The following is a 21,923-nucleotide window of genomic DNA, read 5'->3' on the forward strand; positions in this document are numbered from 1 at the left end:
AAAAAAAAAAAAAAAAAGATTATCATAATAGAGTAACTCTGTTCTCATGTACTGAATACTATAGTCATTTTTGTTTTACTATACTGTTAAATAATGTCAGTCCCAGGTCATTATCAAACCTGATTTGCTAATTTACAGTTAATAAAGATGGAGGCCTGACTTCCGAACACATATTTACCTAATTGAACTGTAACGTTGCAGACGCGGTAATAAAACGGAAAAAAGAGAAACGCTTCATATTTATTAAATTCAACAACAGTCAGAAAGACTATTTGAAGATTAGTTTCATTTAGTTAAAAAAAAAAAAAAAAATGCTGGCATCCACAGGCCACCGGGGACAAGATGGCAACTCAAGTCAGTGCGACCAACCGTCCATTTGACATTAGCAGACCGCAGCAAAACTGTTGTCACACAGCAGATATTTTCACCAAATTTCACGACACAACTTTTGTCTTTGACTGTAGAGTGTAAGACCTTCGGGGTAACTAGACACTCACCTGGGAAGTTTCATTCATATTTTTTTTTTTTACTGTTTCTGATGACTTTTTTGTAATAGGTGGGGGCGATCACCATCCACTCACTCGATGTAGTGCTGCTGTCGGGTGTCTGCCCTTTCCTCCCTCCTTCTTTCCTTCCATCCTCTTCTGTCTTTCTTTCCTTCATTCTTTCCTTGTCCTTCTGCCTGCGGGTGACTTTACACTCCCTCTTCTTTCTTTCCTCTCCTTCTGCCTGTGGGTGACTCTACACAGTGTGACAGTCAAATGGTTTCCTGTACACCAGGAAACGATTTACTACGCTGGGTGGTAACCATATAACCAAATATTGGCGCCTGGTGGTTTAGTGGGTAATTATTGCACTCCAATCGGATTCAGCCGGTGAAGGTTTATATCCAAGCGGTGGTTGGGGTTGATTGCTCATGTAATGCCACTCATGGATGAGTGAGACTGGTCACTCTCATCTTAAATGTCGGGACCATCTGCCTAGCCCCGGGCTTCTACGGTCCTCATGGGGCAATGCAGGACTGGATGATGGGTGGATGGATGATGACTTTTTATTTTAGACTCCCTCAAGAATCATGGGGGTGTGGGGTCACGCTCCTCACGCATTGCATTACGGATGGGAGAGCACTGTACAACTTGTACTATGATAACAAAGCCATATCTGCCGTCCTGTCACTGCTTCTGAGAATCATTAATTTAGATTGGAACTTCCCCCTCAAAAAAAAGAAAAAAAAAATGGTGGAAAACTATACATTCATCTGGTTTCTTGATTATATGAATCAAGAAACCAGATGAACTGGCTTCAAAAGTTTTGTTGAAATCCATGTGTTCATTTTCCTTTATATCTGATCGTATTATTTGGGGAAGGGGGCTGACTCCCCCACCCCACCCCCGCGCGAAGAATCACTGGGGAGAGGGTCACGCTCCTCAAATATTGTTCCGGATGATAGTCCATTGTGCAACGTCTGCTAATATATCATAACCATATTTGCCCTCTTTTCACTATTTCTAAGAAACTTTAATCTGACAGGGGTAGTCAGCCGATAAAAATAATGGTTGCTAATGTGTATGTGGCGGGGAACCAACCGAACTAACCTGGGAAATTTCATTCAAATCCATCAAACAGCTAATATGTTAAAGCACACACACACACACACACACACACACACACCAGACCTGGACACAGCAAACGAAATATCATTTCCGCAGATGCAAACCCGCAAACTCAGACCATTACCATCCGCAACCACAAATCCGCAAACTTCTTGAAATTTGCAATTCCGTAAATGCAAACACAAAGGCAAACCTTGGTCTCCCTTTCAGTACCATGGAATCAGATTCATTTTATTCTGGATCCCATTAAAGGATTTTATTAAGATTAGAATGATATTTTTCGTCATCAAGGGTTTTAAAATCCTCTCCAGTTACTCATCCGCTACAATTACAGTATATCTTCATTTCCTCTATTCTGATTAACAGTTGGTGACTATGAAGTTTGGAAATTGACTGTGATACTGAATGGAATATAATTATATTTACAGTAAAACTAAAATATATACAGTAATCCCCCAAATTAGCGAGGATTAGGTTCCCAACCCGCTCGCTAATTCTAGAATTCTACTGACCACTTCACTACAAAGGTTGACCTCGATTATAAATGTGTTTGTCTGTAGGTTGCAAAAATAAACCACCAAGGTACAATGAATGAAACAACTATCTTCCCAAAGTCTGATGTATGAACCATTTGCAACACGCACTAGCAGAAATAGGGGTTTCACTGTATTTCGCCAGGTGTTAATTATCTTTGGACGGAACTGGGAAGATAGTTGTGTCTTATTGTACATCTCTGGACTGGGGATATTAACTTCTTTTAGCTATAGAGGGGATTCTGAAATGAATGAAGACATTTATAATACACTGGAAAGAATGGTAACTTCGAAACCATCATTTTAACACATTTTACTTTGAAGGCCATTGTAATGTTTAGTTGGTGTTCAGAGTCGACTCAAGTATCACTGAAATCTATCTATCTATCTATCTATTGCCAGACGCCATAATCCCGTAAGGGGTGGCCATTTGACTCTGAGTTATTTGTTTTACGGGGAGGGGCACTAACCCTCCATCAGCCCACTTGTTGACATGTAGGAAGCACGTATGGTTTGGTTATATGGTTACCACCCAGCGTTGTAAATGGTTTCTTGGCTTACAGGAAACCATTTGGCTTGTTACTCAATGTAAAACCACCTGTAAAAAAAAGAAAAGCAATGTGATAGGAAAGATGTGAGAAACAGGAAGAGAGGAGGGCAGGCACAGATAAAGAACTTATGGCTAAGGAAGAAGTATGGAGCACTAGTGTCACGAATTGGCGCGATCCTATATCTAAATAAACTTGTGACATTGAACTTTGGTGGGAAATCGCGAATTCTAGTGAATTCCCAATAAGTATCACTCAGTCAACCATCCCCGTATTCACCCGATCGGGAGTGTTTTCAGAATATTTTTCACTGTTTCATAAGTGATCGTCCTTGCGCGCGACACTGGCGCTTTCCCTGAGTGATTTGTTATGGGCATGTATCACTCGCATTAATTCCGTTAGCCGTTACCAAGAGCGCGGCTGACACTCCCGCCTCTCTCATAATTTGAACCAGTCAGGATTAAGACGTCGTGAGTGCAGGTTCGATTGGGCCCAGTGTGGAGCAGTGCCGCCGTTGTCCAGCGAGTTCCTGAATCTCCACTTAGTGATTTGGCGTAGAGGTTCAGCGTGTGTGGCAGCATCCTTCCTAAGTAACGACGTCCAGTTCATTCCGCTCAGCCCCCTTTTCTGACCAGTATTTTCCTTTCGTTTTTCCTAGGCTTAAGAGTTTAGCTTTTGAGTGAGCGAGTGAGTGTGTCCTCCTTATTTTGAATTCATTTGAGACTCATGTAACGTAAATTTATCTCATTGTAATAAATTTTCAGTTCTTTTCTTTGAGCTTGATGTAATGTAAACTCGTGTTTTATTTCTCCACATTAAGCTTATTCTAGTTATCGCTCCAAGTTTGCATAATGCTTTGCATTATTCATAACTGGTACTTAGGCCAGACCTTTATTAACTTAAATCCGTTGTGCCATCTAGGAGTTAATGCACCGGCAAGACCTTGTGTATCATTAATAGCATTAGATATTGATTGTCAGGGGTGAAGTCACTTTCTCCAGAGGCTAACAGTACCAATAAAAGCACGTGTGAGTAATTAGTCTCTGCTGTGTACTGTTGAGAAAGTTTACAAATTCTCGTCCTTAGAGAATCGGCAAAGTAAGGCGGCATAAAGTATTAATCATTGCTTGATTTTCACAAGTCAATTCTTTGTCCCTATTCACAACCAACACATTTAAAGTATTATTTAATATTATTCTTTAATATTGCGTATTCTCAAAACCCCGTGACAACTACATCAAGTGAGTGGATGATGGTCGCCACCACCTACCACTGAACACTAGAATATATAAATAATTTAATTTCCAACACCATACCTCTCTTTTGTAGATGAAATATTTACAGGCAGGAAAAGCACAAAATCCTTTAATGTGACACACACTTTCATTTTAAATCTAACTTTTTTCACTGATTCACTATTGTTCGTGCTGTTTCACTTGCTATTTCTCTCTGATGAGAGCCGAATACAAAGCTTGTTGCAGCTTCGTTCTAATCTCACCTTTCTTTGCTAACGGAATCTTGATCCATTATCAGTTCCTTTCTCCGGCTTGATATTTTCGTCAGCTCCAGAGAAATCGAATGTCAGTTTATAACATATTTTTAACTGTTAGGACTAATCTATTCCTCTTATGAAACATTTTACGTCGCGTCACACAAAAACGCTATTTACATTTTACCTTTAAATATAAATTTCTATTACAGGTAGTCAGAGTTATTCCATTTTTTCCTGAGGAAGAATTTGTCTAAATTTTGGTTCTGATATCTTTCATTTTTTAACTTTTTGTTCATTACCATGTCAGTCTAGCTCTACACGACCACATTCGCCGATAAAAGGGGTCGGCATTATGGTCTTTCTTGTATTATCAGTATGGGTCAGAAGACATGGACACCCAGGTCTACCTTTCTCGTCATGAGTGACAGTACCTACAGGCTTAAACACTAGGCTCTATCCACTTCCATGTGGCCTAAAGTTGTCAACTCACTTTCTTGAAGACTGGGCTCTAACAAGATCAGGTTTATCAATCCTGTGAAGCAGGGTTGTATCATTCTTTATTTAATTTGTTTATCCTTCCTCTGTTCATTTTTTGAAAAAAAAAAAAAAAAATCACCTAATTCCGCTGCAAGAGATTCAGTGTGTGTGTGTGTGTGTGTGTGTGTGTGTGTGTGTGTGTGTGCGTGTGTGTGTGTGTGTGTGTGTATGAGTTTCACTATATAATGTACAATTTTCCAATCATGATTTTGAGGGCAGCAAGCCCGCACCCCGAAGCTCATCAATTTAATAATATTCAGAAATAGTGAAAGGAAAACAGACATGGCTTTCATATTTTAATACATGTTGTACGATGGTCTCTCATCCATAATGCGATATCTGGGGAGGATGACCCCCTCCCCAATGAGTGTTGGCGAGCCAGCCCTCTTCCCCCTGAAAAAACTAAGAAAAAAATCATCAGTATCAGTCGAGAGTTAAAACATGAATTTCAACGAAACTTCCCAGTTCAGCTGGCCTGGTTCCTTGATGTCTTCCACTATATGATTTTTTCCGCCATTATTTTAGGGGATGATCAGTCCCCTCCACAATTTTTAATAGATACAAAATATTAGAAGGAGGGCAGGTATGGTTTTGATATCTTACTACATGTAGTAGAATGACTTCCCATCCGCTAAGTACCACCACTACTACTACTAATACTACTGCTACTACTAGTAGCAGTAGTATTAATAATAGTAGTAGTAGTAGTAGTAGTAGTAGTAGTAACTACTACCCACTGAGTGTATCCTGAGATATATATGCCACCATAACTATTACGTCGCTTGTACACAGGGCTACTAACTCTTTTTACGACGCAGTTATATTATTATCAGCACACATATCACAGGACTCAGTATGTAGATTCCATGTTTTCTCTAACTGCACAGTACGAAATTGCACATCTGCTTTATAACAGGACAAGAGTCTCGATCAAGAAATATGTTATGTGAAGGATGGATAGCTATGGTGTCATATTCTGTGAAATAAGCTCCAAAGGACGAACATTTCCGCTAAGTTCAGGCGAGCGATTCACAGTGCTGCGCAATGGCAGTATCGTAACCAATGAGGTCTTGCCTAAGTGACGTATTTGTTGCTGCTGTAAAGCTCGAAATTGGGAAAAGTTTCAATACCATCTCAGCACTTCTGCGGCACCTCGGTTTGGGTTACCTTTCCTAGAAGGGTAGTCAAGTCGTACCCCACCTGCTCGTGGTGACCTCGCAGACACCCTGTTTTTTTTTTGTTTTTTTCCATTTCTGTTTTTTGTGCTTTTTTTCCTTCGGTTTTCTTTTTTCCTCCTAAATTAGGGTGACACAAACGGGGGCGGCGCTACCCGGGTTTTTCCCGGGTAGTATTGTATATACGTTTTGCTGTTGTTGTCATTTTGTTTTTTTTGTTCTCCCTTATCATGAGTAAACAACACCAGTGCCCTCGCTGCAGTAGGTCTGTAGCAAAAAGTGCACAAGCACTGAAGTGCGCCTACTGCAGCGAGTGGATTCATATAGCTTGTGAAAATTTGGATGCAGGCGACTATCCATTCATGAAGAGGAGCCACCAGCTGGGCTTTCGCTGGCTGTGTAGCCAGTGTGTTGCACCAGCAGACGAGGTCTTGGCTGGTGGAGGAAGTAGTACCAAGAAGGAGTATGAAGATAAAGTCATTGGGCCAATCCTTCAAGCAATCAGAGACGTATCAAATAGACTGGAGGCACTAGAGACCAAGGTCTCATCACCTATGGCGATCACACAAGATCAGGCCAAGTCATTTGCGGATGCTGTTCATGGGTCTCTCGTGGGGGGAGGGAAGGATCTGCCTGGGGGCGTGATTGAGATCAGTGCTCATGGCCAGAAAAAAGCCATTCATAGTCAGCATGTACTGATTGTGAAACCAGAGAGTGGCGCTAGTGCCCTGACAAATCAGATGGGACCAGAAGACATCAGAGGCGTACTTAACTCGGTACCGGTTGACAGCTGCCTTAAGACCAAGGCTGGTGGGCTGGTAATGAAGTTTCCGTCAGCTGAGGCCAAGGGGGAAGCAACTGGGGTACTGACTGATCATTTTGGCTCTGAGGGCATTTTTTGCATATCAGAGCCAAAGAAAATGTTGCCTAAAATGACCGTGACAGGCTTTTCCTCTTCCTTGGATGACTCTGACATCATCCCAAATATTCTGAGAAAAAACAATAAAATTAAGATGCTCGTTGATCGAGGTTGTACCCTCAACCTTCTCTTCACAAGGACAAGGAATGACACCAAAACTGCTGTCTTGAAGATGTCGCCAGGGGTGAGATCCTCCATTGTAGAACAGGGCAATTACATCTATGTGGATCTTACAAGATGCCGCGCTTTCGATAGATTCTGGGTTACACAGTGTCATCACTGTCAAGGCTTTGGTCATACATTTGAGAGATGTTCTAGGAAAAGTGATGAACCTAAATGTGTCTTTTGTGCTGGAGCCCATAAATCTAAGGACTGTAGTAACAGAAATTTTCCCAAATGCATCAACTGCTCCTCTTTAAGACATCAAGATGCTAATTCAAAGTCACTGGTGGTTGCCCATTTTGCTTCAAGTAGAGAATGTCCAATTATGATTTCTCATAGGAATAGATTGATTGAAAACACCAATTTTGACCATTCAAAAAACTGACTACGTCCCTCTTGAACCAGTTAAGGATGGGTCTTTTAAATATTCGTTCCATCTGTAATAAGATAGACTATATTAATGAAACCCTAAATCAGCACGAGCTTGACATATTGTGCTTGACTGAAACCTGGTTGTATGAGTCTGATATCGATATTATTCGTAATGCCTTGCCTAAGACACATTCTATTATTAGTATTCCCAGGCCTGCTGCTGACTATCCAGGAGGAGGCGTAGCACTCATCTACTCTGCAGCACTTGCAAACGTTTCTCTCATTGACTCAGACCTGACCCCATCATCATTTGAATTTATGGAAGTATTAATAAATTTCCATCAGAATACCATTAGAATTGCAATTGTCTATCGATCAGGTCATCCGGGCAGAGATCGAGGTTTTATGAAGGAGTTTGGGCAGTTTCTTGAAGGGTTTTCTCTTAAACCTGGAGGACTTCTTGCTTGTGGTGATTTCAATTATTTGGTTGACAGTCCAGAGTCAAAACCATTTTCTTCAGAATTCCTTGAGTTGATCACCCAGAACAATTTTTTCAATCATGTGAGTAATCCAACTCATGTCTCAGGACATGTCCTTGACTTGATCTTGTCCCCTGTTGGTTGCAGGCGCGTATCAGATGTGGAGGTTGACTCATTTGTCCCCCTCATCTCTGATCATGCTCTGATCACTCTTAGTTTTGATGTCCCGTAATGCCCCTCATACAAAAAGGTCATCAGGTTCAGAAATTACAACAATGTTGACCGCCAGTTGATGTGTTTTGAAATTGATCAACGTTTAAACTCCATCGATTCTTCTTTCTTCTGGTGAATTGGTTGATATTTACAACAACGAGCTCAGGTCAATTTTTGACCATTATTGTCCTGAGGTAGTAAAAACAATCACTGTACGTGATAATTCTCCGTGGTATGGTCCATCCATTAATTCTTTGCGTAGACAACGTAGAAGGGCAGAACGTGAGTGGCGCTTGCAGCGGACCGAAGTAACTCGTTTGCGTTATGTTTTTGCGAGAAGAGCAGTCGTTCACACTGTAAAAGCCCAAAAGGCTAGGTATTATCAAAATAAAGTTGATTCATGTGGTGGTGATCAAAAAAAATTGTCTGCAGTTGTGAACAATTTGGTTGGTCGGAGGAATGTAATTGTTAAACCAACTTCTTTATCTGATGCCCAATTGGCTTCTGATTTTGCTTCATTTTTTACAAGTAAGATATCTCGCATAAGAAGTGATTTAGACAGCAGTTCTCCTAGTGAAGTGTACTCAGTTGACTTCCAGCCACGGTGCACCGGGGATCATTTGCTTTCAACATTTCATCCACTGGATGTAAACAAAGTCAAATGTTACATCAGAGAACTTAATAAAACATTTTGCTCACTCGATCCATGCAACATGTCACAACTGCCTGATGTGTATGAGCATGCTGCAGACTTTATCTGCAACATAATAAATAGATGCTTCTTAGAAAGTAATTTTGTGCAGTCTGAGAAACGTGCTTTGCTTAGGCCCCTAATTAAGAAACCTGGCCTTGATGTCGAGAGCATGACAAATTATCGTCCTGTCTCTAACCTGTCTTTTTTTATCCAAGATTATTGAGCGGGCCATACTTGACCAACTCTTACCACTACTGGAACACAACAGAGTTGTTCCTGTTGTTCAATCAGCATACAGAAAATACCATTCGACTGAAACTGCACTAACAAGGATTCAGAGCGACTTGGTGGCAAACACTTGTAGTGGGATGTCCTCTCTCCTAGTTCTTTTGGATCTGTCTGCAGCTTTTGATACAGTAGATCATAAACTATTGTTGGATGATCTGTATTTTTATGGCGTTCGTGATAGTGCCCTTTTGCTCCTTAAGTCGTATCTGTCAGACAGATCTCAGAGAGTGGTTGTTGATTACGCTAGCTCTGATTCTGCTCCTCTTCTATTTGGAGTCCCTCAAGGGTCAGTTTTGGGTCCAATTCTATTTACTATCTACACAAGTAGTTTATCGTCTCTACTTGATGCTCATGATGTGTCCTATCATTTTTATGCTGATGACACCCAGCTCTATGTTAAGATGTCAGATATCAACGATACTAATATAAAGTTTGAATCTCTAATGTCTGATATTAAGATTTGGATGGCTAAGAGGAAACTTAAGCTGAATGATGGTAAAACTGAGATCATCATCATCAGAGGAAACAGAAGGGGTGATGACACTGACAATGCCCTGGCTTTGAACATTGGCGTGTCACAGCTGCATCCAGTCAGTTCTGTTCGAAATTTGGGTGTTTATTTTAATTCTAAGTTAAATTACAAAGAACACATTAATCAGGTTGTAAGAGGGTGTAACTTGCATATCAGAAATCTGTATTCTGTGAGAAGATTCCTGAATAGACAGTGCCTCCTAACATTGGTCCATGCAGTGGTCTTGTCTCGTGTTGATTATTGTAATTCACTGTGGGTTGGTCTTCCAAATAATATACTAACAAAAGTTCAGTCTGTGTTGAACAGGGCTGCACGGCTTATCTTTGGTCTCCCCCCGAGAACCTCAACTACCCCGTTTCTGATTGAGTTGCATTGGTTACCAGTAAAGGCTAGAATTGAATTTAAACTGTGTCTTATTACAGTCAAGGTTCTTAAGTTTGGTGAACCGAAGTATCTTGCTGAATTGTTAAAACTCCCATCGACACGCCCGGGTGTGATGTTACGCAGTGAAGATGATTCCTTGCGTCTTGATGAGCCAGGAGCCATTCGCCAGTCATCTTTCTCTGATCGTTGTTTTGCATATAGAGCCCCTAGATTATATAACAGATTGCCATTGTCCATAAGACAACTCTCTACTGTTGAATCCTTTAAGAGACAGCTGAAAGCCTTTCTTTTTTCAAAATGCTACGACCTGGAGAGAGGTACTATGACATGATTATAGGGTTTAATTTTTGCCACTTTCATGTATATATGATGTAGCTTGTATTATATACAAGAAATGTCACAATTCTTGTAATTGTAAAAATAACGAGCGCTAGTGAATTCCCAAAAGGAAGAACTGGCGCTTTTGAGAAACAAAAGGCCAGATTATTATTATTATTATTATTATTATTACATGGAGGAAAAGGCTAGCCAAAAGTCCCATTCCTTCACACCATGTGTGTGTGTGTGTGTGTGTGTGTGTGTGTGTGTGTGTGTGTGTGTGTGTGTGAACATCTTTGGGTTTTAGACATGCCCGGATGCGTGGAAAATAATTCCTTGATTCGATAACCTGTAGCACTTGTCTTAGCTAAGCAAGAACATCAAGTGTTACTTAGAGTAACATACTATACTTTTTTTTACACTAACTTGGCCTTAAATTGTCATCTCTCTGTCTTCCCTGAAGAGTTTTAACAAGGGATTAAAACTAGAACATGACAGTAGTCACGAATAGTACTATGAATGTAGAGCAAAACACCGTCATTTCTGACACGTACAGTACCTACGTCAAGTAAGTTTCAAAAAGACGAAATTCTGGTCAAGTTTTGTTGAAAGACCTTTAGCAATACTGCGTGAAGGACGTGAGTCAATTCCGAACCCTGTGACGACGTACAGATTCCCCCTACTGAACAGAAGCACCAGGAATTAGTGATAACGGAATATATTAATGTTTTTTCCTACTTAACAATATCGTCCGGAGTCAATAAGAATATCAGAACTGAAGTATCACCTATTTTAATATTTTAAATCAGTGATCGCAGAGCAATTGAAGGTATTATGTTCTGAGTGGTGTGTGTGTGTGTGTGTGTGTGTGTGTGTGTGTGTGTGTGTGTGTGTTTTAACAAAATAATTCAAACAATTTTCATTTTATTTTAACTGAATTTAGTGCAAGGGTTGAGGGACAGCCCAACGAGAAAACCAAATACTTTTGAGAATCAAAGGACAAAGGTCACGGAAACTGGGTTAGATCAAAAGTTTGCCAAGGAAAATCACCTTCAATAGTTTTATTTATTCTGGAACATATTTGGAGAATTAGGTACAAAAATTTAAAGAATATTCAGTCAATAGACAATGTTACAGGACATGATTAATACTCCACCCGTCTTTGTGCTTGTTAACAAAATTGCTCCAACAGTTTCGATCGGATTTAAACCAAACACGGTGGAATGGCTGAGCGTCCAGCAGGGTGTGAATTTCCCCGCTTCGAGAATAAGTAAAAGGTCAACCTCATAAAGCAGGGTCAGCTTAAACAGTTTTTATTCAACCTACACTAAACTCAATAGAAAGGCTTAAAATTAGGCAAGAATAAATTGAGTCGATTTTCAGAACATTCAGAGTTCAATGTCACTGGAAAAGGTTAAATGGAAAGGTTATATGGCAAGATCATTTCCAACAGTACTGATCTTATTTGAACCATTAAATGGTTAAGGGTCAGGCAAAAATGACAACGATCAAACAGTGGTCGAGGTCGCAGGGCTTGATCAAAGTTCAACCTGTATGTCTATGTGTGATCGCCATAACATACAATATTTATCTGACTCGAATCATGTTTGGTGAAAAAGATGACGATCGCCAAGAAGGAGACCAGTTGGTTTTTAGAGAAATAGGTGAAAGGTCAAGGACACATGGAGAGTTAACTGAAAACGTTTTTATCCGATGTAGACTGAACGTTGTGGAAGGGTGCAAGTGAGCAGAATGATATGAAGAATTACGTTTGAGAACAATTAGCCAAAGACCAAGGTCACAGAGAAAATCAGAGGTCGAGGTTACTAAGGGATGTCAACTCAGAGTTTCCATCCAACTTGACCTAACAATGGTGGAAACGGAAAGGGTTGGACTAGAATGTTGTAACTGTCTGTGAGAGTAATCAGTAGAATGTCATAGTCACATTGCAGAGCCAAATATGCAGCCCATAGACCAGTTAGTGGAAGCGGGTATTGCACTCTCTGCATGCTCTTTTTTCTTCCTCATAGTACCATTAAAAGATTTTATGCAGGTAAGGAATTAACTCAATTAGCGATTGATTTATAATAATCATGGCCATCCCTAACCCCTGGAATTCGAAAAATCTCATGGAAACAAAGAATACAGCAATCATTAGGAGGTATCAAGAATAGCCTACAGTATCCTTAATCCTGGCAAAGTGGTCAGAAAGGACTTTGCATGTAATACGGTTAAAATAATTTGTTATATGGTGGGTACAGCAAAAATTTAATATAAGTTACAGTAGTGAAGAGGTTTAGTTTAGCAGGGAGACAAAACTGTAAAAATATGTTAACTTGAAATTAGCGAAAGTATACGGCTATACGGTAAAGATTTCCTCACAAAAGGTGGCTGTGTCACACCCCTCGGCCCACCTCACGATGAAGGTAACACAGAACAGGACGAGGTGGGTGTAGGGGCCATTTTTGTTCCCCTGATTATGCATGGATGAACGATGTCGTCGGCGGTTAACTGGACTGAAATATGTGAGACTGAATAACGCTGACGAAGTGTTAAATAAGAGGGAAAAACCTGTAGAAGGGAGACTTCTTAAAACGGAGTTTTTAAATTCCTTAGAGCGCTATTGTTGAAGTAAAATTTGATTACGAAGCCAGTAAAAGAGTACAGAATTACGGTTGGGTGGTCAGTGTTGGAGTTAACAATAGTGCTTGGAAATGTAAATTAAAACAGCTTAAAGAACTTCCAATACGGTGGCCGTAACAAGTATCAAATATGCCATAAAAATAATGCATATGTGCTGTGTCTTACTGTGCATTTACAGAAAACATGAAACCTTCACACCCAGTCCTACATTATGCATGCCAGTTCCTTTGAAATCAGTGTGCCCACAGTCCCTTATTTCTGATTATTTTTTTTGGGGGGAGAGGGGCTGACCTCCCCAATATTCAACTGGGGGGGGGTCACGCTTTTCAAATATATTACGGATGAAAGATCATTATACATCATGTATTAATTAAGATACCAAGGACATATCTGCCCTTTCTGTACATCTGAGAACATTATATATACTAATGGGGGGAGTTGGCCCTCATAATAATCATGGTTGGAAAATAATGTATACTTGTACAGTCAAAGACAAAAGTCGTGTCGCAGTTTTGTCCGAAGATTAAGTGCAACACTTGAAACATTATGACAACTCTGCCACAGTTACATATTCGTGGTTGGCTAGCGTGACCTGCTCAAGCTTCAAATTTGCTGCTGATAGGATGACGGCATAAATGAACCCAGAACATTCCGAAGCCTTAACATCGACTCGCGAGAAATACAGAGTCTGAATTTTGTATGAGAGACGAAATGCTAATGGTGAGGCGATGAGCACTTGGACATTTCATTTTACATCTTAGCACAAAACGTCAAACCTTGATATAGAGAGGGAAAGCAACATGCATAGGGAGATGAAGGGTGGCATGATCTTGATTTATTTACGGATGCGAATCCTGAACAGACAGCTCAAACATTTGGTATAAGCATAACCATTTAAAAATGGATTAGGTGAATTCGGGAGTAAGACACAACGGAGTACCATCATCGTTCCGATCGTCCTTGTGTTACCAGGCCACAATAGGACCATAATCACAGCAACGGAAGCAGCAGCTGCAATCAATGTTTACGCCGTAAGAAACGAACTGCACCTACAGTGATGTACACGACCAGTTGTGAGTAGACTTCGGTCGTGTGGTTTATGTGGTCGAACACGTCTGTGGGATTCAGTTCGCTAGCCATTCTAAAAAAAAAAAAAAAAAAAAAAAGATTATCATAATAGAGTAACTCTGTTCTCATGTACTGAATACTATAGTCATTTTTGTTTTACTATACTGTTAAATAATGTCAGTCCCAGGTCATTATCAAACCTGATTTGCTAATTTACAGTTAATAAAGATGGAGGCCTGACTTCCGAACACATATTTACCTAATTGAACTGTAACGTTGCAGACGCGGTAATAAAACGGAAAAAAGAGAAACGCTTCATATTTATTAAATGCAACAACAGTCAGAAAGACTATTTGAAGATTAGTTTCATTTAGTTAAAAGAAAAAAAAAAAAAAATGCTGGCATCCACAGGCCACCGGGGACAAGATGGCAACTCAAGTCAGTGCGACCAACCGTCCATTTGACATTAGCAGACCGCAGCAAAACTGTTGGCACACAGCAGATATTTTCACCAAATTTCACGACACAACTTTTGTCTTTGACTGTAGAGTGTAAGACCTTCGGGGTAACTAGACACTCACCTGGGAAGTTTCATTCATATTTTTTTTTTTTCTGTTTCTGATGACTTTTTTGTAATAGGTGGGGGCGATCACCATCCACTCACTCGATGTAGTGCTGCTGTCGGGTGTCTGCCCTTTCCTCCCTCCTTCTTTCCTTCCATCCTCTTCTGTCTTTCTTTCCTTCATTCTTTCCTTGTCCTTCTGCCTGCGGGTGACTTTACACTCCCTCTTCTTTCTTTCCTCTCCTTCTGCCTGTGGGTGACTCTACACAGTGTGACAGTCAAATGGTTTCCTGTACACCAGGAAACGATTTACTACGCTGGGTGGTAACCATATAACCAAATATTGGCGCCTGGTGGTTTAGTGGGTAATTATTGCACTCCAATCGGATTCAGCCGGTGAAGGTTTATATCCAAGCGGTGGTTGGGGTTGATTGCTCATGTAATGCCACTCATGGATGAGTGAGACTGGTCACTCTCATCTTAAATGTCGGGACCATCTGCCTAGCCCCGGGCTTCTACGGTCCTCATGGGGCAATGCAGGACTGGATGATGGGTGGATGGATGATGACTTTTTATTTTAGACTCCCTCAAGAATCATGGGGGTGTGGGGTCACGCTCCTCACGCATTGCATTACGGATGGGAGAGCACTGTACAACTTGTACTATGATAACAAAGCCATATCTGCCGTCCTGTCACTGCTTCTGAGAATCATTAATTTAGATTGGAACTTCCCCCTCAAAAAAAAGAAAAAAAAAATGGTGGAAAACTATACATTCATCTGGTTTCTTGATTATATGAATCAAGAAACCAGATGAACTGGCTTCAAAAGTTTTGTTGAAATCCATGTGTTCATTTTCCTTTATATCTGATCGTATTATTTGGGGAAGGGGGCTGACTCCCCCACCCCACCCCCGCGCGAAGAATCACTGGGGAGAGGGTCACGCTCCTCAAATATTGTTCCGGATGATAGTCCATTGTGCAACGTCTGCTAATATATCATAACCATATTTGCCCTCTTTTCACTATTTCTAAGAAACTTTAATCTGACAGGGGTAGTCAGCCGATAAAAATAATGGTTGCTAATGTGTATGTGGCGGGGAACCAACCGAACTAACCTGGGAAATTTCATTCAAATCCATCAAACAGCTAATATGTTAAAGCACACACACACACACACACACACATCAGACCTGGACACAGCAAACAAAATATCATTTCCGCAGATGCAAACCCGCAAACTCAGACCATTACCATCCGCAACCACAAATCCGCAAACTTCTTGAAATTTGCAATTCCGTAAATGCAAACACAAAGGCAAACCTTGGTCTCCCTTTCAGTACCATGGCATCAGATTCATTTTATTCTGGATCCCATTAAAGGATTTTTTTATTAAGATTAGAATGATATTTTTCGTCATCAAGGGGTTTAAAATCCTCTCCAGTTACTCATCCGCTACAATTACAGTATATCTTCATTTCCTCTATTCTGATTAACAGTTGGTGACTATGAAGTTTGGAAATTGACTGTGATACTGAATGGAATATAATTATATTTACAGTAAAACTAAAATATATACAGTAATCCCCCAAATTAGCGAGGATTAGGTTCCCAACCCGCTCGCTAATTCTAGAAATTCGCTAATTCTTGACACCTTCCTGAAAATTAAATTTACCGGTAATTGAGCAGCCTATGAACCACTGATACTCTAAAACATTACCCATAATTAAACGTTTCTTGTTAAATGTGTCTCCCACTTGTTTTTAGCTGTTCGGCTGTGACAACTCGTGTTGTAACTAAACCTAACCTAATCTAGATTGACTGTACCTTGTAATTTAACCAAACCTAACCTTACCTACAGTTGGGAAATTGGGAAACGAACTCCATCTTCGAGTACGTAGAGTAAGACTCTTCCACTGTGCCAGAAACAATCATAGGTACTAAGTCTTCTGATACTGTACCGTCAGATCACCCTCCGTTTGGGTGCAGGGAGGTGTGGCTTGTGCGTGACGTCAGTTGACTTAACAGAAAATGTATAAATGGGCAGACTCAAAAGAACATTTATAATATGGGACAACGAAGAAGGGGAAGAAATGCGAACTTGTTTAACCCTAATATATAGCAGTAGGTTCCCTCACATCCCTACACCTTCCATCATACCCCAACACCTTCCCCGCACATCCCACATCTTACATCACACCCCCGCACCTTCCCGCACACTCCACACCTTCCACCACACCCCAACGCCTTCCTTCACACATTTCAGTCCCTTCCTTCACTTCTCCGGACTGAAAATGTCACGATCTGATGATCAAAGTGGAGCAAGTACCTACTCACCACCAAGGTCGGGAGTCAACTGAATTGGGATTTCGTGCCAGTTGACGTCACTCCGATGCTCCGCCCCCTGCGGCAGCTTGGAGTCGTTTTAGAAGGAAGTGATCCGATCTAGTAGGCTTAGCATAGGTATGGATTAATGGCTTAACACCCAATGGTCGCGGATTCAGAAAGTTGTGTGCTCCCTAGCTGGCCTCGGAATGATTTTCTTAGAGTTCTATTTTTTTTTTTTTTCAGATATGAAGATAATTGTCTGGCGCACCTAGCAATGTGTTTTCAGCTTCCTAAACGCATCCTGTGATTAACTATGATTCGCAGAAGAATGAATAAAATTTCGGTGCATGTGCCAAACGAGCGAAAACACCTGAGATTAAGTTACTACCTGACTGCTTGGGATGGTAGGGTAGCGTCGTATATACATACAGTACCAGTGATCTTCGTTCCCTTCCCATAATTGTTCACAGTTTTTTTTATAGCTCGCGCTAACTCGATGTTATCTACAGTACACTGATACTGTACAGAGTTGTTCAGAGCCGGGGGTTATTAAAGGGGTTAATGGAATACATTATAGTTTGCGTCAATAGTCTCTGTTTCACTTATACACACAAAAACGAACAAAAGACGAAGCATAAAAGAACGTATAACTTTCAGCAGAAAGACCTTATCAGTTCATTTAATATTCCTCCAGTTTTTTTTCTGATTTTTTTTTTTTTTTTTTTTTTTAAGGAACTGGTTAATCAATGAAGTCGTTAATTATGAGTTCAGCAGTTATGAGGTTCTGTAGTATTTCCGTCCATCCATTCATCATCCAATCCTTCGTTGCCCCATGAGGAGCATAGGAGCCCAGGGCTAAGCATGTTGGTCCTGATATTTAAGATGAGTGACTAGCCTCACTCATCCCTGAGTGGTATTACGTGAGCAATGCACCCCGACCATCCCTTGGATATAAACCTTCACCGCTCAATCCGATGGGAGTGCCGTAATTACCCACTAAACCACAAGGCGCCATAATTTGGTTATATGGTTACCACCCAGCGTAGTAAATGGTTTATTTGTGTATATATAGGAAATTATTTGGTGTGTCACTCAGTGTAGAGTCACTCATAGGCAGAAGGAAGAGGAAAGAGTGAAGGGAAGACAGGAGAGGGAGTGTAAAGTCACCCACAGGCAGAAGGACGAGGAAAGAATGAGGGAAAGAATGACAGAAAAGGACGGAAAGAAAGAAGGCTGGAGGAGAGGACAGGCAGACACCTGAGAGCAGCACAACATCAAGTGAGTGTATGGTGAGCGTCCTCACCTACCACATTTTCAAATATTAAATATTATTATATTATTATATCAGACTATTTTTCACTACAAAACAAGGACAAATCATTCACTGTTGTAGATAAATGAATGAAATTATTACCCTTCACAGCTCACACTTGACAAATTGACATATAGTCCACCTCCATTCCTCAGCTCTAACCTCCTCGGACCTCAGTCCTCACTCCTCAGTCAGTCAGACTCCTCCAACAACTGAGACAACTCCATATTGAGCAGGTCCATGTCGCCCATCATAAAAATAAACCGTTCTAAGTTCTCTGAGGTCAGGCTGGTTTGCAGGCAGGTTTAAGTTTGCGGAAGTACTTCCACAAATGCAATACCGTAAATCTGCGTAAAATTTGTTGCAAAAGGAAATCCGCAAACGAAATCACACTTCTGCAATTGCAGAATTTGCGGTTTGCAGAGGGGATTAAGGAAAGCCCAGCTGACACACACACACACACACACACACACACACACACACACACACACACACACCTAGCCTGAATATCACTCGACGGTAAAGGGCATGTTGCCGAAAATGATAATCTTGGTTCACAGGACTTATAAAGGGGTCAGGGAGAGAATATATAAAATAGTTGAAAGTATCAAATTCTGCATAAAATGTATGTTGCAGACATTGGAAAAAAGTGTGAAGCGGAATTTTGTGCAAATGTAAAGTTCAGAATACTGTGGAAAGATTGATAAAAAAAAAAAGTACAATTCAGCATAGTGAAGGGATGAAAGTAAATAGCATTTTTCGCATATCAGTGGGTGTTGGGAGGCTGGAAATCTCCCAGGAAATCAGCACAGTGCAGGATGAGCCGAGTGTCCTGCTGGGTTGATCGATGACCTTATTGGATATTTAGGCGTGCGGGGCGGCTGGAAAATCACTGGTTCGTGTGTGTGTGTGTGTGTGTGTGTGTGTGTGTGTGTGTGTGTGTGTGATACATAGCAGGGCACATGTTGGGGATGGAGGACAAATTTTCAGGCTTAAAGATTCATGCACGATGCTGCAATATCAAAGGCCATTTGCGGATTTTCAGTAATATCACAACTACTGCTGTCAACCATTTTCCCATCTCTCTTCGCTCTTTCACCACACTTATGACACACCATCTACTCACTCGATGTAGTGCTTCCATCACGTGGTGGCTCAGCACTAAGTGACAAGACAAATGATTTCCTATAACCCAGGAAACTATTTCCTGCGCTGGATTGTGACCATTTCATGAAATGACGCCTGGAAGTCTAGTGTGGTCCAAGGCGGGCTGAAGTTAATATATCATTTGTTCCATACATAGTAATTATCATAAATGAGTATAATTCTTTCATAAAGATATTAGGCTAGCATCCGAAACTGAAGTGAAATAGAAAGAATGCGTTAAAAGCGACTGACATTCTCATTCCTGTAAATGAGAAAATAAGTAAACAACTCCTCTCATCGACGACATACAAAAAACAAGCAAGATTATGGTGTATCGCTGTTAAGAAACCTAGACTACAGAGTGAACAGTAGTACATTTAAAGAGAGAAAAGAAGCTAAACTAATATCACCATACTTCTATATCATGAAACTTTTTCAGTTGCAAAAAAAGTAGCCTAATACCCTACTTCTGTTTCATGAAACATTGTCATTTGTGCAAACAGTAGCAAATTAATTTGTTTATTAATTTTTTTGGTCTTATTAGACTCAGTTTTTCACGCTGATTCCAATGGTGTATGTTTTATTTGTCCATCTCTAGGTTTTGGTGAACAATTGGCAACTGATCATTTCCAGTTTTGTTACCGCATGCATGTAATGGCTGACTTATCACTTACCATGCCACACACACACACACACACACACACACACACACACACACACCATCTGTGTCCATGCAGATTCACTGATATGACCTTTATTGCGTCATGTAACGCAGATCGAGTCAGTTATTCAATGAGGTAGTCTCACGTTGCTAGTTTGGCTGGTCGACGTGTTTTTGAGCTTTTCTTAAAGGTGTTTCTATTGATGAGAATGAACAGTAGACGTTCTTGCAAGCTGTCAGCCAATACATTGTGTTATGTATGTGGAGAATATATTGGTTCAAACATGATCAAATACAAAATCCACCTTGATACCAAATTTGCTCGTGCATACAAAGCATATTTGTGCGTGGCAGTGGGCGATCAAGATAAGGATTGGGCTCTGCATTACTTTTGTTGTAGCTGTCGCTCTGCGCTTGAAGCTTGGCTAGGAGGTGCGAGAAAGAAGATGCCTTTCACAGATCCAAGTGTGTGGTAAGAGCCTTCAAATCACAACAATGATTGTTATTTTTGAATGGATATATAAATGGTGCGAAGACCATTAAGGGCAGGAAGAACATTGTACAGTATATCCAAATTTGTCTTTTTCAGTCTCTCCAATGCCTCACAACGATGAGCTAGCGATTGCTGTCCCTCCTGCAGACATGGAAATGGTCTCTGACCACAAGGACATCGTCGATGACGGAGGGGAAAATGATGATGACACATATGTTGGAGAATGTTCCGGAGACACTCCACACTTTCCCAGTCAGCAAGAACTGGATGACTTGGTCCGAGATTTAGGACTTACCAAGTCCAGTGCTGAGCTGCTGGTGTCACGTTTAAGTGAATGGAACTTGTTGGATCCCAGCTGCAAGTTGAGTTATAGGAATCCCATCCTTCTTCAAATTTTGTGATGAAACCTCATTGTGTTATTGTTTTGATGTTAAGGGTTTGTTCCAAGCCATGGGAGTGGATTATAAGGCCTCAGAATGGCGACACTTCATAGACAGTTCTGTGAAGAACCCAAATGCTGTATTTATGCATAACGGCAACGAACTCCCATCAATTCCAATTGCACATTCTGTGGAAATGAGAGAAGGTTATGAGAATGTGAAAGATTTGTCTGACGAACATTTCATGAGGAAAGACTGGCCTCTCAGAGAGAGTCCTACACCAGGCTCGTGCAATGTTCTGAGAGCTCCACTGATCTCCAGTGAGAATGTATTGTTACCGCCACTGCACATAAAACGTGGTCTTGTGAAACAGTTCATAAAAGCCATCGACAAGGTTGGTGATGCGTTTCTGCATATGCAATCAATGTTTCCCAAGTTGAGCATGGCAAAGGTGACGGCTAGCATATTCACCAGGCTACAAGTTCGAAGAATGTTTGCAAGTTGTGAACTCCAAGGTAAAACGACCGATGATGAAGAGCGCTCTTTGAATGCTGTCAGAGGGGTTTTTGGAACGTGTTCTTGGCAACCAGAGGAGACCAGATTCACACAGCTCGTCGATGACCTGATCGGCACATTCAACTGGCCAAGGATGCAGAATGTCAATCAAATTGCACTACCTGCAATCCCCATCACAAACATCAACACCGCTGTGCACACTTTCAATACAATTATACAAAACGCAGACAAAAGACACATCCCTAGAGGCAACAGAAAGAGACACAACCCCAACTTCACACCAGAAATTCAAGGCCTCATCAGACAACGGGACACACTGCGATACTCCCCAACACCCCATACACAAGACACCATACAACAAATACAAGAACTCAACACTCAGATAAACAATAAAATATCAGAACAGCAAACACTAAACTGGAAAAATTACCTCCAAACACTTGACCACAAAACAAACATCAGCAAACTCTACAAAACACTAAACAGCATCACACTTTCCAACAGCAACACCACACAATCACATGCTGCCATCACAACAACAGACACCATACCCTCAA

The sequence above is a fragment of the Coenobita brevimanus genome, chromosome 100 (genome assembly GCF_032717465.1).
Source record: "Coenobita brevimanus isolate Jiangsu-jjx chromosome 100, ASM3271746v2, whole genome shotgun sequence".
Taxonomy (NCBI): domain Eukaryota; kingdom Metazoa; phylum Arthropoda; class Malacostraca; order Decapoda; family Coenobitidae; genus Coenobita; species Coenobita brevimanus.